Source organism: Oncorhynchus keta, unplaced genomic scaffold (assembly GCF_023373465.1).
Source record: "Oncorhynchus keta strain PuntledgeMale-10-30-2019 unplaced genomic scaffold, Oket_V2 Un_contig_19696_pilon_pilon, whole genome shotgun sequence".
NCBI classification, from domain to species: Eukaryota; Metazoa; Chordata; class Actinopteri; order Salmoniformes; family Salmonidae; genus Oncorhynchus; species Oncorhynchus keta.
Window position 1 is genome coordinate 17,197 of NW_026281612.1, and position 17,712 is coordinate 34,908.

The window sequence follows — 17,712 nt, forward strand, 5'->3', positions numbered from 1 at the left end:
GCTGTACCTAACCATGTTGACCTCATCTCTCTGTGTGTTAGGCTGGGTGCTGTACCTAACCATGTTGTCCTCCTCTCTCTGTGAGCTAGGCTAGGTGCTGTACCTAACCATGTTGACCTCATCTCTCTGTGTGTTAGGCTGGGTGCTGTACCTAACCATGTTGTCCTCATCTCTCTGTGTGCTAGGCTAGGTGCTGTACCTAACCATGTTGACCTCATCTCTCTGTGTGCTAGGCTGGGTGCTGGCACCACCAGGCTGTGTGCTGGGATCGTCAGCGTGGCCAAGCCCATCTCTATTGAGTGTAAAATGGCTGACTACTCCAACTCCCTGTATGAACACCTGGAGGAGGAGACTGGGGTCAAGACAGGTGGGATGGACTTACACACTATGACTATGAGTTCCACTCCATTTGTACTAACATGCCTACAGTATAACTCTAGCCTGAGTTCCACTCCATTTGTACTAACATGCCTACAGTATGACTCTAGCCTGAGTTCCACTCCATTTGTACTAACATGCCTACAGTATGACTCTAGCCTGAGTTCCACTCCATATGTACTAACATGCCTACAGTATGACTCTAGCCTGAGTTCCACTCCATATGTACTAACATGCCTACAGTATGACTCTAGCCTGAGTTCCACTCCATTTGTACTAACATGCCTACAGTATGACTCTAGCCTGAGTTCCACTCCATATGTACTAACATGCCTACAGTATGACTCTAGCCTGAGTTCCACTCCATTTGTACTAACATGCCTACAGTATGACTCTAGCCTGAGTTCCACTCCATTTGTACTAACATGCCTACAGTATGACACTAGCCTGAGTCCCGCTCCATTTGTACTAACATGCCTACAGTATGACTCTAGCCTGAGTTCCACTCCATTTGTACTAACATGCCTACAGTATGACTCTAGCCTGAGTTCCGCTCCATTTGTACTAACATGCCTACAGTATGACTCTAGCCTGAGTCCCGCTCCATTTGTACTAACATGCCTACAGTATAACTCTAGCCTGAGTTCCGCTCCATTTGTACTAACATGCCTACAGTATGACTCTAGCCTGAGTTGCACACCATTTGTACTAACATGCCTACAGTATGACTAGCCTGAGTTCCGCTCCATTTGTACTAACATGCCTACAGTATGACTCTAGCCTGAGTTCCGCTCCATTTGTACTAACATGCCTACAGTATAACTCTAGCCTGAGTTCCGCTCCATTTGTACTAACATGCCTACAGTATGACTCTAGCCTGAGTTGCACTCCATTTGTACTAACATGCCTAGACTATGACTAGCCTGAGTTCCACTCCATTTGTACTAACATGCCTACAGTATGACACTAGCCTGAGTCCCGCTCCATTTGTACTAACATGCCTACAGTATGACTCTAGCCTGAGTTCCACTCCATTTGTACTAACATGCCTACAGTATGACTCTAGCCTGAGTTCCACTCCATTTGTACTAACATGCCTACAGTATGACTCTAGCCTGAGTTCCACTCCATATGTACTAACATGCCTACAGTATGACTCTAGCCTGAGTTGCACACCATTTGTACTAACATGCCTAGACTATGACTAGCCTGAGTTCCACTCCATTTGTACTAACATGCCTACAGTATAACTCTAGCCTGAGTTCCGCTCCATTTGTACTAACATGCCTACAGTATGACTCTAGCCTGAGTCCCGCTCCATTTGTACTAACATGCCTACAGTATAACTCTAGCCTGAGTTCCACTCCATTTGTACTAACATGCCTACAGTATGACTCTAGCCTGAGTCCCGCTCCATTTGTACTAACATGCCTACAGTATGACTCTAGCCTGAGTTGCACTCCATTTGTACTAACATGCCTAGACTATGACTAGCCTGAGTTCCACTCCATTTGTACTAACATGCCTACAGTATGACTCTAGCCTGAGTTCCACTCCATTTGTACTAGCATGCCTACAGTAGTAGTAATACTCCAGTGGTATTTAGTCTTGTATAAACACAGATTTACCAGTGGTATTTAGTCTTGTATAAACAACATATTTAGTCTTGGTGGTATATTTGGTGGTATATTTGGTGGTATATTTAGTCTTGGTGGTATTTAGTCTTGTATAAACAACAGATTTACCAGTGGTATTTAGTCTTGTATAAACACAGATTTACCAGTGGTATTTAGTCTTGTATAAACACAGATTTACCAGTGGTATTTAGTCTTGTATAAACACAGATTTACCAGTGGTATTTAGTCTTGTATAAACAACAGATTTACCAGTGGTATTTAGTCTTGTATAAACACAGATTTACCAGTGGTATTTAGTCTTGTATAAACACAGATTTACCAGTGGTATTTAGTCTTGTATAAACACAGATTTACCAGTGGTATTTAGTCTTGTATAAACAACAGATTTACCAGTGGTATTTAGTCTTGTGGAACAACAGATTTACCAGTGGTATTTAGTCTTGTATAAACACAGATTTACCAGTGGTATTTAGTCTTGTATAAACACAGATTTACCAGTGGTATTTAGTCTTGTATAAACACAGATTTACCAGTGGTATTTAGTCTTGTATAAACAACAGATTTACCAGTGGTATTTAGTCTTGTATAAACACAGATTTACCAGTGGTATTTAGTCTTGTATAAACACAGATTTACCAGTGGTATTTAGTCTTGTATAAACACAGATTTACCAGTGGTATTTAGTCTTGTATAAACAACAGATTTACCAGTGGTATTTAGTCTTGTGGAACAACAGATTTACCAGTGGTATTTAGTCTTGTGAAACAACAGATTTACCAGTGGTATTTAGTCTTGTATAAACACAGATTTACCAGTGGTATTTAGTCTTGTATAAACAACAGATTTACCAGTGGTATTTAGTCCAGTGGTAACTTGTATAAACAGATTTACCAGTGGTATTTAGTCTTGTATAAACAACAGATTTACCAGTGGTATTTAGTCTTTTGAAACAACAGATTTACCAGTGGTATTTAGTCTTGTGGAACAACAGATTTACCAGTGGTATTTAGTCTTGTATAAACACAGATTTACCAGTGGTATTTAGTCTTGTGGAACAACAGATTTACCAGTGGTATTTAGTCTTGTGGAACAACAGATTTACCAGTGGTATTTAGTCTTGTATAAACACAGATTTACCAGTGGTATTTAGTCTTGTATAAACACAGATTTACCAGTGGTATTTAGTCTTGTATAAACAACAGATTTACCAGTGGTATTTAGTCTTGTGGAACAACAGATTTACCAGTGGTATTTAGTCTTGTGGAACAACAGATTTACCAGTGGTATTTAGTCTTGTATAAACACAGATTTACCAGTGGTATTTAGTCTTGTGGAACAACAGATTTACCAGTGGTATTTAGTCTTGTATAAACACAGATTTACCAGTGGTATTTAGTCTTGTATAAACACAGATTTACCAGTGGTATTTAGTCTTGTATAAACACAGATTTACCAGTGGTATTTAGTCTTGTATAAACACAGATTTATCAGTGGTATTTAGTCTTGTGGAACAACAGATTTACCAGTGGTATATAGTCTTGTGGAACAACAGATTTACCAGTGGTATTTATTCTTGTATAAACACAGATTTACCAGTGGTATTTAGTCTTGTATAAACACAGATTTACCAGTGGTATTTAGTCTTGTATAAACACAGATTTACCAGTGGTATTTAGTCTTGTATAAACACTGATCTACCAGTGGTATTTAGTCTTGTATAAACACAGATTTACCAGTGGTATTTAGTCTTGTATAAACAACAGATTTACCAGTGGTATTTAGTCTTGTATAAACACAGATTTACCAGTGGTATTTAGTCTTGTATAAACACAGATTTACCAGTGGTATTTAGTCTTGTATAAACACAGATTTACCAGTGGTATTTAGTCTTGTATAAACACAGATTTACCAGTGGTATTTAGTCTTGTGGAACAACAGATTTACCAGTGGTATTTAGTCTTGTATAAACACAGATTTACCAGTGGTATTTAGTCTTGTGGAACAACAGATTTACCAGTGGTATTTAGTCTTGTATAAACACAGATTTACCAGTGGTATTTAGTCTTGTGGAACAACAGATTTACCAGTGGTATTTAGTCTTGTGGAACAACAGATTTACCAGTGGTATTTAGTCTTGTAAAACAACAGATTTACCAGTGGTATTTAGTCTTGTATAAACACAGATTTACCAATGGTATTTAGTCTTGTGGAACAACAGATTTACCAGTGGTATTTAGTCTTGTATAAACACAGATTTACCAGTGGTATTTAGTCTTGTATAAACAACAGATTTACCAGTGGTATTTAGTCTTGTATAAACACAGATTTACCAGTGGTATTTAGTCTTGTGGAACAACAGATTTACCAGTGGTATTTAGTCTTGTGCCAACATCCAGAGAGTATGGCAGGGCGTTGCCTTGTGTGGTTTAAAACGAGATGACTCATGACTTCGCAGTCCTAATATGTGTGTGTGTGTGTGTGTGTGTGTGTGTGTTTGTTCCAGGTTACGTGAAAACAGGCTCTATATGTCTGGCCCAGAATCAGGACCGTTTCCTCTCCCTGAAGCGCCTGGCATCCAGGCTGAAGTAAGTCCCTCCCTAACCGCCTTCTCTTCCTCTCCCTCCCTGACCCGGTCTCTCCTCTGGTCTGAATTATAGCTCAGTACTCTCTCTCCGGTCCAGTCTCTCCCTGACCCTCTCCTCTGGTCTGAATTATAGCTCAGTACTCTCTCTCCGGTCCAGTCTCTCCCTGACCCGGTCTCTCCTCTGGTCTGAATTATAGCTCAGTACTCTCTCTCCGGTCCAGTCTCTCCCTGACCCGGTCTCTCCTCTGGTCTGAATTATAGCTCAGTACTCTCTCTCCGGTCCAGTCTCTCCCTGACCCTCTCCTCTGGTCTGAATTATAGCTCAGTACTCTCTCTCCGGTCCAGTCTCTCCCTGACCCTCTCCTCTGGTCTGAATTATAGCTCAGTACTCTCTCTCCGGTCCAGTCTCTCCCTGACCCTCTCCTCTGGTCTGAATTATAGCTCAGTACTCTCTCTCCGGTCCAGTCTCTCCCTGACCCTCTCCTCTGGTCTGAATTATAGCTCAGTACTCTCTCTCCGGTCCAGTCTCTCCCTGACCCTCTCCTCTGGTCTGAATTATAGCTCAGTACTCTCTCTCCGGTCCAGTCTCTCCCTGACCCTATCCTCTGGTCTGAATTATAGCTCAGTATTCTCTCCGGTCCAGTCTCTCCCTGACCCTATCCTCTGGTCTGAATTATAGCTCATTACTCTCTCTCCGGTCCAGTCTCTCCCTGACCCTCTCCTCTGGTCTGAATTATAGCTCATTACTCTCTCTCCGGTCCAGTCTCTCCCTGACCCTCTCCTCTGGTCTGAATTATAGCTCATTACTCTCTCTCCGGTCCAGTCTCTCCCTGACCCGGTCTCTCCTCTGGTCTGAATTATAGCTCAGTACTCTCTCTCCGGTCCAGTCTCTCCCTGACCCTCTCCTCTGGTCTGAATTATAGCTCAGTACTCTCTCTCCGGTCCAGTCTCTCCCTGACCCTATCCTCTTCCCTCTCTCCTCCCTCCCCTCTCTTCTTCTCCTCTCTCCTCCCTCCTCTCTCTCCTCATTCCTCAGTGTGATGGGGATCCCCTGTAACGTGATCAAACCCAAAGAGGTGTCCAAGCTCCACCCCTGGTGAATATTCATGACCTGGTGGGGGCGCTCCACCTGCCGGGGATGCCGTGGTGTCACCGCCTGACGTCAACCACGCCCTCGCCACAGCAGCAGCCGGACACGGTGAGACAGTAAAACCAAGGATGGACTATTGTTCGGCTTGCAAACCAAAAAATTCCCAGGTTTTCCAGAAATCCTGATTGGATGATTCCAGATTTCCTGCTTGTTCCATCCTGATTTGGGGGAAGTTTCCAACTGGGATTTCTGGAAAAACGGAATTTGAGGAAAATTCCTGCGAGCCTATCTGTAGTGGAGGTTCCAATAGAAAGTTACAACCATGTGGTTTCACCATCAGTTAGAATGTAATGAAGCCAGAAAGCAAGGCTGCTGGAGGGAAGGGCCAAGGTGTGGCCTGCCAAGGTGTGGCCTGCCAAGGTGTGGCCTGCCAAGGTGTGGCCTGCCAAGGTGTGGCCTGCCAAGGTGTGGCCTGCCAGGGTGTGGCCTGCCAAGGTGTGGCCTGCCAAGGTGTGGCCTGCCAAGGGACAAGGTGTGGCCTGCCAAGGGCCAAGGTGTGGCCTGCCAAGGGCCAAGGTGTGGCCTGCCAAGGGCCAAGGTGTGGCCTGCCAAGGGCCAAGGTGTGGCCTGCCAAGGTGTGGCCTGCCAAGGTGTGGCCTGCCAAGGTGTGGCCTGCCAAGGTGTGGCCTGCCAAGGTGTGGCCTGCCAAGGTGTGGCCTGCCAAGGGACAAGGTGTGGCCTGCCAAGGGCCAAGGTGTGGCCTGCCAAGGGCCAAGGTGTGGCCTGCCAAGGGCCAAGGTGTGGCCTGCCAAGGTGTGGCCTGCCAAGGTGTGGCCTGCCAAGGTGTGGCCTGCCAAGGTGTGGCCTGCCAAGGTGTGGCCTGCCAAGGGTCAAGGTGTGGCCTGCCAAGGGCCAAGGTGTGGCCTGCCAAGGTGTGGCCTGCCAAGGGGCAAGGTGTGGCCTGCCAAGGTGTGGCCTGCCAAGGTGTGGCCTGCCAAGGGTCAAGGTGTGGCCTGCCAAGGTGTGGCCTGCCAAGGGTCAAGGTGTGGCCTGCCAAGGTGTGGCCTGCCAAGGGTCAAGGTGTGGCCTGCCAAGGTGTGGCCTGCCAAGGTGTGGCCTGCCAAGGGCCAAGGTGTGGCCTGCCAAGGTGTGGCCTGCCAAGGTGTGGCCTGCCAAGGGTCAAGGTGTGGCCTGCCAAGGGTCAAGGTGTGGCCTGCCAAGGTGTGGCCTGCCAAGTGACAAGGTGTGGCCTGCCAAGGGCCGTGTGTGGCCTGCCAAGGTGTGGCCTGCCAAGGGTCAAGGTGTGGCCTGCCAAGGTGTGGCCTGCCAAGGGACAAGGTGTGGCCTGCCAAGGGTCAAGGTGTGGCCTGCCAAGGTGTGGCCTGCCAAGGTGTGGCCTGCCAAGGTGTGGCCTGCCAAGGGGCCAGGGTGTGGCCTGCCAGGGTGTGGCCTGCCAAGGGGCCAGGGTGTGGCATGTCAAGCAGAGTGAGTTAGTCGGTGCCCAGGGGGCATCTCTTTGGCTAATTTGACATCATGCTACTCCAATCAAGGTCAGGTTGGAGTCATTAAAACTCGTTTTTTAACCACTCCACAAATGTCTTGTTAACAAACTATTTTATTTTTATTTTATTTCACCTTTATTTAACCAGGTAGGCTAGTTGAGAACAAGTTCTCATTTGCAACTGCGACCTGGCCAAGATAAAGCATAGCAGTGTGAACAGACAACACAGAGTTACACATGGAGTAAACAATTTAGCAAGTCAATAACACAGTAGAAAAAATGGGCAGTCTATATACAATGTGTGCAAAAGGCATGAGGAGGTAGGCGAATAATACAATTTTGCAGATTAACACTGGTGATAAATGATCAGATGGGCATGTACAGGTAGAGATATTGGTGTGCAAAAGAGCAGAAAAGTAAATAAATAAAAACAGTATAAAAACAGTATGGGAATGAGGTAGGTGAAAAGGGTGAGCTATTTACCAATAGACTATGTACAGCTGCAGCGATCGGTTAGCTGCTCGGATAGCTGATGTTTGAAGTTGGTGAGGGAGATAAAAGTCTCCAACTTCAGCGATTTTTGCAATTCGTTCCAGTCACAGGCAGCAGAGTACTGGAACGAAAGGCGGCCAAATGAGGTGTTGGCTTTAGGGATGATCAGTGAGATACACCTGCTGGAGCGCGTGCTACGGATGGGTGTTGCCATCGTGACCAGTGAACTGAGATAAGGCGGAGCTTTACCTAGCATGGACTTGTAGATGACCTGGAGCCAGTGGGTCTGGCGACGAATATGTAGTGAGGGCCAGCCGACTAGAGCATACAAGTCGCAGTGGTGGGTGGTATAAGGTGCTTTAGTGACAAAACGGATGGCACTGTGATAGACTGCATCCAGTTTGCTGAGTAGAGTGTTGGAAGCCATTTTGTAGATGACATCGCCGAGAAGTCGAGGATCGGTAGGATAGTCAGTTTTACTAGGGTAAGCTTGGCAGCGTGAGTGAAGGAGGCTTTGTTGCGGAATAGAAAGCCGACTCTGGATTTGATTTTTGATTGGAGATGTTTGATGTGAGTCTGGAAGGAGAGTTTGCAGTCTAGCCAGACACCTAGGTACTTATAGATGTCCACATATTCAAGGTTGGAACCATCCAGGGTGGTGATGCTAGTCGGGCATGCGGGTGCAGGCAGCGATCGGTTGAAAAGCATGCATTTGGTTTTACTCGCGTTTAGGAGCAGTTGGAGGCCACGGAAGGAGTGCTGTATGGCATTGAAGCTCGTTTGGAGGTTGGATAGCACAGTGTCCAATGACAGGCCGAAAGTATATAGAATGGTGTCGTCTGCGTAGAGGTGGATCAGGGAATCGCCCGCAGCAAGAGCAACATCATTGATATATACAGAGAAAAGAGTCGGCCCGAGAATTGAACCCTGTGGCACCCCATAGAGACTGCCAGAGGACCGGACAGCATGCCCTCCGATTTGACACACTGAACTCTGTCTGCAAAGTAATTGGTGAACCAGGCAAGGCAGTCATCCGAAAACCGAGGCTGTTGAGTCTGCCGATAAGAATTTGGTGATTGACAGAGTCGAAAGCCTTGGCGAGGTCGATTAAGACGGCTGCACAGTACTGTCTTTTATCGATGGCGGTTATGATATCATTTAGTACCTTGAGTGTGGCTGAGGTGCACCCCGTGACCGGCTCGGAAACCAGATTGCACAGCGGAGAAGGTACGGTGGGATTCGAGATGGTCAGTGACCTGTTTGTTGACTTGGCTTTCAAAGACCTTAGATAGGCAGGGCAGGATGGATATAGGTCTATAGCAGTTTGGGTCCAGGGTGTCTCCCCCCTTGAAGAGGGGGATGACTGCGGCAGCTTTCCAATCCTTGGGGATCTCAGACGATATGAAAGAGAGGTTGAACAGGCTGGTAATAGGGGTTGCGACAATGGCGGCAGATAGTTTCAGAAATAGCGGGTCCAGATTATCAAGCCCAGCTGATTTGTACGGGTCCAGGTTTTGCAGCTCTATAGTTTTGGCAAGTCGGTTAGACATCTACTTTATGCATGACTCATGTAAATTTTACAACAATTGTTTTCAGACAGATTATTTCACTTACAGTGAATTATATCACAATTCCCTTGGGTCAGAAGTGTATATACACTAAGCTGACTGCCTTTAAACAGCTTGGAAAATTCCAGAAAATTATGTCATGGCTTAGGCTAATTGACTTCATTTGAATCAATTGGAGGTGTACCTGTGGATGTATTCCAAGGCCTACCTTCAAACTCAGTGCATCTTTGCTTGACATCATGGGAAAATCAAAAGAAATCAGCCAAGACCTCAGATAAAATAATTGTAGACCTCCACAAGTCTGGTTCTTCCTTGGGAGCAATTTCCAAATGCCTGAAGGTACCACATTCATCTTTACAAACAACTGTACGCGAGGATATATCCTATATCGACATAACCTGAAAGGCCGCTCAGCAAGGAAGAAGCCACTGCTCCAAAACCGCCATAAAAACCCAGACTACTACGGTTTGCAACTGGACATGGGTCAAAGATTGTACTTTTTGGAGAAATGTCCTCTGGTCTGATGAAACAAAAATAGAACTGTTTGGCCATAATGACCACCGTAATGTTTGGAGGAAAAAGGGGGAGGCTTGCGAGCCGAAGAACACCATCCCAACCGTGAAGCACGGGGCTGGTAGCATCGTGTTTACATTTACATTTACATTTAAGTCATTTAGCAGACGCTCTTATCCAGAGCGACTTACAAATTGGTGCATTCACCTTATGACATCCAGTGGAACAGCCACTTTACAATAGTGCATCTAAATCTTTTAGGGGGGGGGGGTGAGATGTTGTGGCGGTGCTTTGCTGCAGGAGGGACTGGTGCACTGGAGCAAACAAGATGGCATCATGAGGATGGAAAATTACGTGGATATATTTAATCAACATCTCAAGACATCAGACAGGAAGGTAAAGCTTGGTCGCAAATGGGTCTTCCAAATGGACAATGACACCAATCATACTTCCAAAGTTGTGGAAAAATGGCTTAAGGACAACAAAGTCAAGGTATTGGAGTGGCCATCACAAAGCCCTGACCTCAATCCTATAGAATGTTTGTGGGCAGAACTGAAAAAGTGTGTGTGAGCAAGGAGGCCTACAAACCTGACTCAGTTACACCAGCTCTGTCAGGAGGAATGGGCCAAAATTCACCCAACTTATTGTGGGAAGCTTCAGGAAGGCTACCAGAAGTGTTTGACCCAAGTTAAACAATTTAAAGGCAACGCTACCAAATACTAATTGAGTGTATGTAAACTTCTGACCCACTGGGAATGTGATGAAAGAAATAAAAGCTGAAATAAGTCATTCTCTCTACTATTATTCACATTCTTAAAACAAAGTGTTGATCCTAACTGATCTAAGACTGGGAATTTATACTAGGATCAAATGTCAGGAATTGTGGAAAACTGGGGTTGAAATGCATTTGGTTACGGTGAATGTAAACTTCTGACTTCAACAGTTAACAATGTTCTGATCTCCAGGAGTCCAGATCCATGTTCTGATCTACAGGAGTCCAGATCCATGAGCGCACCACAGTTAACCATGTTCTGATCTACAGGAGTCCAGATCCATGAGCGCACCACAGTTAACCATGTTCTGATCTCCAGGAGTCCAGATCCATGAGCGCACCACAGTTAACCATGTTCTGATCTACAGGAGTCCAGATCCATGAGCGCACCACAGTTAACCATGTTCTGATCTATAGGAGTCCAGATCCATGAGCGCACCACAGTTAACCATGTTCTGATCTCCAGGAGTCCAGATCCATGAGCTCACCACAGTTAACCATGTTCTGATCTATAGGAGTCCAGATCCATGAGCGCACCACAGTTAACCATGTTCTGATCTACAGGAGTCCAGATCCATGATCTGATCTCCAGGAGTCCAGATCCATGAGCGCACCACAGTTAACCATGTTCTGATCTACAGGAGTCCAGATCCATGAGCGCACCACAGTTAACCATGTTCTGATCTCCAGGAGTCCAGATCCATGAGCGCACCACAGTTAACCATGTTCTGATCTACAGGAGTCCAGATCCATGAGCGCACCACAGTTAACCATGTTCTGATCTACAGGAGTCCAGATCCCTGAGCTCACCACAGTTAACCATGTTCTGATCTACAGGAGTCCAGATCCATGTTCTGATCTCCAGGAGTCCAGATCCATGTTCTGATCTACAGGAGTCCAGATCCATGTTCTGATCTCCAGGAGTCCAGATCCATGAGCTCACCACAGTTAACCATGTTCTGATCTCCAGGAGTCCAGATCCATGAGCGCACCACAGTTAACCATGTTCTGATCTACAGGAGTCCAGATCCATGAGCGCACCACAGTTAACCATGTTCTGATCTACAGGAGTCCAGATCCATGAGCGCACCACAGTTAACCATGTGATGATGGAGAAGGGACATGTGACAGCTGTGGAGACGGACAGAGGAGCCATCGAGTGTGAATACTTTGTCAACTGTGCAGGACAGGTGAACTTCTATCCATTACGTGTGCGTGTGCGTGTGCGTGTGCGTGTGTGTGTGTGTGTGTGTGACTGTACATGACATGGGGTCTATCCCTCTTACTAGTCTTTAGACAGTTAACAGCTAGACAGCTCTCTTCAGCCCAACTGATCTGTAAGGTTTCATAACGCTATGAATGATAGGATGGGTCCTATTTAGTGCACTAGAATAAGGAACCATTTGGGACACAGTCATGCTGTATATGAAGTGTTGTAGCTGGCTGTCTCTGAGGGAGCTGGACCAGACCAGTGAAGTGTTGTATCTAGCTGTCTCTGAGGGAGCTGGGCCAGTGAAGTGTTGTATCTAGCTGTCTCTGAGGGAGCTGGACCAGACCAGTGAAGTGTTGTATCTAGCTGTCTCTGAGGGAGTTGGGCCAGTGAAATGTTGTATCTAGCTGTCTCTGAGGGAGCTGGGCCAGACCAGTGAAGTGTTGTATCTAGCTGTCTCTGAGGGAGTTGGGCCAGTGAAGTGTTGTATCTAGCTGTCTCAGGGAGCTGGGCCAGTGAAGTGTTGTATCTAGCTGTCTCTGAGGGAGCTGGACCAGTGAAGTGTTGTATCTAGCTGTCTCTGAGGGAGCTGGACCAGTGAAGTGTTGTATCTAGCTGTCTCTGAGGGAGCTGGACCAGTGAAGTGTTGTATCTAGCTGTCTCTGAGGGAGCTGGACCAGGCCAGTGAAGTGTTGTATCTAGCTGTCTCTGAGGGAGCTGGACCAGACCAGTGAAGTGTTGTATCTAGCTGTCTCTGAGGGAGCTGGACCAGACCAGTGAAGTGTTGTATCTAGCTGTCTCTGAGGGAGCTGGACCAGACCAGTGAAGTGTTGTATCTAGCTGTCTCTGAGGGAGCTGGGCCAGACCAGTGAAGTGTTGTATCTAGCTGTCTCTGAGGGAGCTGGACCAGACCAGTGAAGTGTTGTATCTAGCTGTCTCTGAGGGACCTGGACCAGACCAGTGAAGTGTTGTATCTAGCTGTCTCTGAGGGAGCTGGGCCAGGCCAGTGAAACCAGGGTGTCTGTTCCTCTACAAGTGTTCGTATAATAGGGGGTTATGAATGCTATATGATGTGTTATAACTGTCCTGTGTTCTACAGTGGGCGTATGAGTTGGGCCAGGCCAGTGAGACCAAGGTGTCTGTTCCTCTACATGGATGTGAACACTTCTACCTGCTCTCCAAACCTCTACCAGAGCCTCTACAGCCCAGCACCCCAGGTGAGACTACCTCCTCTACAGCCCAGAACCCCAGGTGAGACTACCTCCTCTACAGCCCAGAACCCCAGGTGAGACTACCTCCTCTCATAGCCTCTACAGCCCAGCACCCCAGGTGAGACTACCTCCTCTCAGAGCCTCTACAGCCCAGAACCACAGGTGAGACTACCTCCTCTCAGAGCCTCTACAGCCCAGAACCCCAGGTGAGACTACCTCCTCTACAGCCCAGAACCCCAGGTGAGACTACCTCCTCTCAGAGCCTCTACAGCCCAGCACCCCCAGGTGAGACTACCTCCTCTCAGAGCCTCTACAGCCCAGCACCCCAGGTGAGACTACCTCCTCTCAGAGCCTCTACAGCCCAGCACCCCAGGTGAGACTACCTCCTCTCAGAGCCTCTACAGCCCAGCACCCCAGGTGAGACTACCTCCTCTCAGAGCTCTACAGCCCAGCACCCCAGGTGAGACTACCTCCTCTCAGAGCCTCTACAGCCCAGCACCCCAGGTGAGACTACCTTCTACAGCCCAGAACCCCAGGTGAGACTACCTCCTCTACAGCCCAGAACCCCAGGTGAGACTCCCTCCTCTACAGCCCAGAACCCCAGGTGAGACTACCTCCTCTACAGCCCAGAACCCCAGGTGAGAATACCTCCTCTCAGAGCCTCTACAGCCCAGCACCCCCAGGTGAGACTACCTCCTCTCAGAGCCTCTACAGCCCAGCACCCCAGGTGAGACTACCTTCTCTACAGCCCAGAACCCCAGGTGAGACTACCTCCTCTACAGCCCAGAACCCCAGGTGAGACTCCCTCCTCTACAGCCCAGAACCCCAGGTGAGACTACCTCCTCTACAGCCCAGAACCCCAGGTGAGAATACCTCCTCTACAGCCCAGATACAAATAATCAACGTACGAGTTGTACCGCTCAGTCCAGAAGGAGTTAGAGCTGGCACCGCTCAGTACAGAAGGAGTTAGAACTGGCACCGCTCAGTCCAGAAGGAGTTAGAGCTGGCACCGCTCAGTACAGAAGGAGTTAGAGCTGGCACCGCTCAGTCCAGAAGGAGTTAGAGCTGGTACCGCTCAGTCCAGAAGAAGTTAGAGCTCGTACCGCTCAGTACGGAAGGAGTTAGAGCTGGCACCGCTCAGTCCAGACGGAGTTAGAGCTGGCACCGCTCAGTCCAGACGGAGTTAGAGCTGGTACCGCTCAGTCCAGAAGGAGTTAGAGCTGGTACCGCTCAGTCCAGAAGGAGTTAGAGCTGGTACCGCTCAGTCCAGAAGGAGTTAGAGCTGGTACCGCTCAGTCCAGAAGGAGTTAGAGCTGGTACCGCTCAGTCCAGAAGGAGTTAGAGCTGGTACCGCTCAGTCCAGAAGGAGTTAGAGCTGGTACCGCTCAGTCCAGAAGGAGTTAGAGCTGGTACCGCTCAGTCCAGAAGGAGTTAGAGCTGGTACCGCTCAGTCCAGAAGGAGTTAGAGCTGGTACCGCTCAGTCCAGAAGGAGTTAGATTTCTATTACAGCGTATTGGATAACTGTCATTCATATTCACCCAGTTCAATGTAACAGGTTTAGGTTACTGTCATTCATATTCACCCAGTTCAATGTAACAGTGACAGGTTTAGGTTACTGTCATTCATATTCACCCAGTTCAATGTAACAGTGACAGGTTTAGGTTACTGTCATTCATATTCACCCAGTTCAATGTGACAGTGACAGGTTTAGGTTACTGTCATTCATATTCACCCAGTTCAATGTAACAGTAACAGGTTTAGGTTACTGTCATTCATATTCACCCAGTTCAATGTAACAGTGACAGGTTTAGGTTACTGTCATTCATATTCACCCAGTTCAATATAACAGTGATAGGTTTAGGTTACTGTCATTCATATTCACCCAGTTCAATGTAACAGTGACAGGTTTAGGTTACTGTCATTCATATTCACCCAGTTCAATGTAACATCAATAGGGTTTAGGTTACTGTCATTCATATTCACCCAGTTCAATGTAACAGTGACAGGTTTAGGTTACTGTCATTCATATTCACCCAGTTCAATGTGACAGTGACAGGTTTAGGTTACTGTCATTCATATTCACCCAGTTCAATGTAACAGTGATAGGTTTAGGTTACTGTCATTCATATTCACCCAGGTCAATGTAACAGTGACAGGTTTAGGTTACTGTCATTCATATTCACCCAGTTCAATGTAACAGTGATAGGTTTAGGTTACTGTCATTCATATTCACCCAGTTCAATGTAACAGTGACAGGTTTAGGTTACTGTCATTCATATTCACCCAGTTCAATGTAACAGTGATGGGTTTAGGTTACTGTCATTCATATTCACCCAGTTCAATGTAACAGTAACAGGTTTAGGTTACTGTCATTCATATTCACCCAGTTCAATGTAACAGTGACAGGTTTAGGTTACTGTCATTCATATTCACCCAGTTCAATGTAACAGTGACAGGTTTAGGTTACTGTCATTCATATTCACCCAGTTCAATGTAACAGTGACAGGTTTAGGTTACTGTCATTCATATTCACCCAGTTCAATGTAACAGTGACAGGTTTAGGTTACTGTCAGTCATATTCTCCCAGTTCAATGTAACAGTGACAGGTTTAGGTTACTGTCGTTCATATTCACCCAGTTCAATGTAACATCCATAGGTTGGAGAACGTCCTCCGGAAGTTGTCGTAATTACTGTGTAAGTCTATGGAAGGGGTGAGCACCATGAGCCTCCTAGGTTTTGTTTTGATGTCGATGTGCCCAGAGGAGGACGGAAACTAGCTGTCCTCCGGCTACACTATGGTGCTGCTGAGGCTACTGTGACCTTCATTGCAAAACTGTGTGTTTTAATCAATGATTTGGTAACATGCAAATATTTTTTAGTTTTAGTTTTATCTAAATGGGATAACCTTTTTAATGTTTTACTATTTAAATGTTTATGAAATTCACTGAGGAGGATGGTCCTCCCCTTCCTCCTCTGAGGAGCCTCCGCTGGCCTGAGCTCTGTCCTGTCTGGTGGTTAGGGTCAGGGTTAGACTGTGTTGTAACTGTGTATCTCTGTGTGTTCTCTCTAGTGGTGATGGATATGGACGGGAGGATCTATGTGAGGTCAGGGGTCAGGGTTAGACTGTGTTGTAACTGTGTATCTCTGTGTGTTCTCCCTAGTGGTGATGGATATGGACGGGAGGATCTATGTGGGGTCAGGGGTCAGGGTTAGACTGTGTATCTCTGTGTGTTCTCTCTAGTGGAGATGGATATGGACGGGAGGATCTATGTGAGGTCAGGGGTCAGGGTTAGACTGTGTTGTAACTGTGTATCTCTGTGTGTTCTCTCTAGTGGTGATGGATATGGACGGGAGGATCTATGTGAGGTCAGGGGTCAGGGTTAGACTGTGTTGTAACTGTGTATCTCTGTGTGTTCTCCCTAGTGGTGATGGATATGGACGGGAGGATCTATGTGAGGTCAGGGGTCAGGGTTAGACTGTGTTGTAACTGTGTATCTCTGTGTGTTCTCCTAGTGGTGATGGATATGGACGGGAGGATCTATGTGAGGTCAGGGGTCAGGGTTAGACTGTGTTGTAACTGTATCTCTGTGTGTTCTCTCTAGTGGTGATGGATATGGACGGGAGGATCTATGTGAGGTCAGGGGTCAGGGTTAGACTGTGTGGTAACTGTGTATCTCTGTGTGTTCTCCCTAGTGGTGATGGATATGGACGGGAGGATCTATGTGAGGTCAGGGGTCAGGGTTAGACTGTGTTATCTCTGTGTGTTCTCTCTAGTGGTGATGGATATGGACGGGAGGATCTATGTGAGGTCAGGGGTCAGGGTTAGACTGTGTTGTAACTGTGTATCTCTGTGTGTTCTCCCTAGTGGTGATGGATATGGACGGGAGGATCTATGTGAGGTCAGGGTCAGGGTTAGACTGTGTTGTAACTGTGTATCTCTGTGTGTTCTCCCTAGTGGTGATGGATATGGACGGGAGGATCTATGTGAGAGCATGGCAGGGAGGGGTCCTGTCTGGTGGTTAGGGTCAGGGTTAGACTGTGTGGTAACTGTGTATCTCTGTGTGTTCTCCTAGTGGTGATGGATATGGACGGGAGGATCTATGTGAGAGCATGGCAGGGAGGGGTCCTGTCTGGAGGTTAGGGTCAGGGTTAGACTGTGTTGTAACTGTGTATCTCTGTGTGTTCTCTCTAGTGGTGATGGATATGGACGGGAGGATCTATGTGAGAGCATGGCAGGGAGGGGTCCTGTCTGGTGGTTAGGGTCAGGGGTCAGGGTTAGACTGTGTTGTAACTGTGTATCTCTGTGTGTTCTCCCTAGTGGTGATGGATATGGACGGGAGGATCTATGTGAGAGCATGGCAGGGAGGGGTCCTGTCTGGTGGTTAGGGTCAGGGTTAGACTGTGTTGTAACTGTGTATCTCTGTGTGTTCTCTCTAGTGGTGATGGATATGGACGGGAGGATCTATGTGAGGTCAGGGGTCAGGGTTAGACTGTGTTGTAACTGTGTATCTCTGTGTGTTCTCCCTAGTGGTGATGGATATGGACGGGAGGATCTATGTGGGGTCAGGGGTCAGGGTTAGACTGTGTATCTCTGTGTGTTCTCTCTAGTGGAGATGGATATGGACGGGAGGATCTATGTGAGAGCATGGCAGGGAGGGGTCCTGTCTGGTGGTTAGGGTCAGGGTTAGACTGTCTTGTAACTGTGTATCTCTGTGTGTTCTCTCTAGTGGTGATGGATATGGACGGGAGGATCTA

The 17,712-nt window shown here is 47.0% G+C and overlaps 1 long non-coding RNA gene and 1 pseudogene across 1 annotated transcript; both read left to right on the forward strand.

Annotated features, from left to right (window-relative positions):
* The first annotated feature begins 233 nt into the window (after positions 1-233).
* The window catches only part of LOC127920502 (pyruvate dehydrogenase phosphatase regulatory subunit, mitochondrial-like), a 41,721-nt pseudogene continuing 24,242 nt past the window's right edge, over positions 234-17,712 (forward strand).
* On the forward strand, positions 13,690-15,811 carry LOC127920507 (uncharacterized). The gene is made up of 3 exons (XR_008106443.1): positions 13,690-15,219; positions 15,270-15,513; positions 15,564-15,811. It is a non-coding gene; the product is annotated as an uncharacterized LOC127920507 (long non-coding RNA).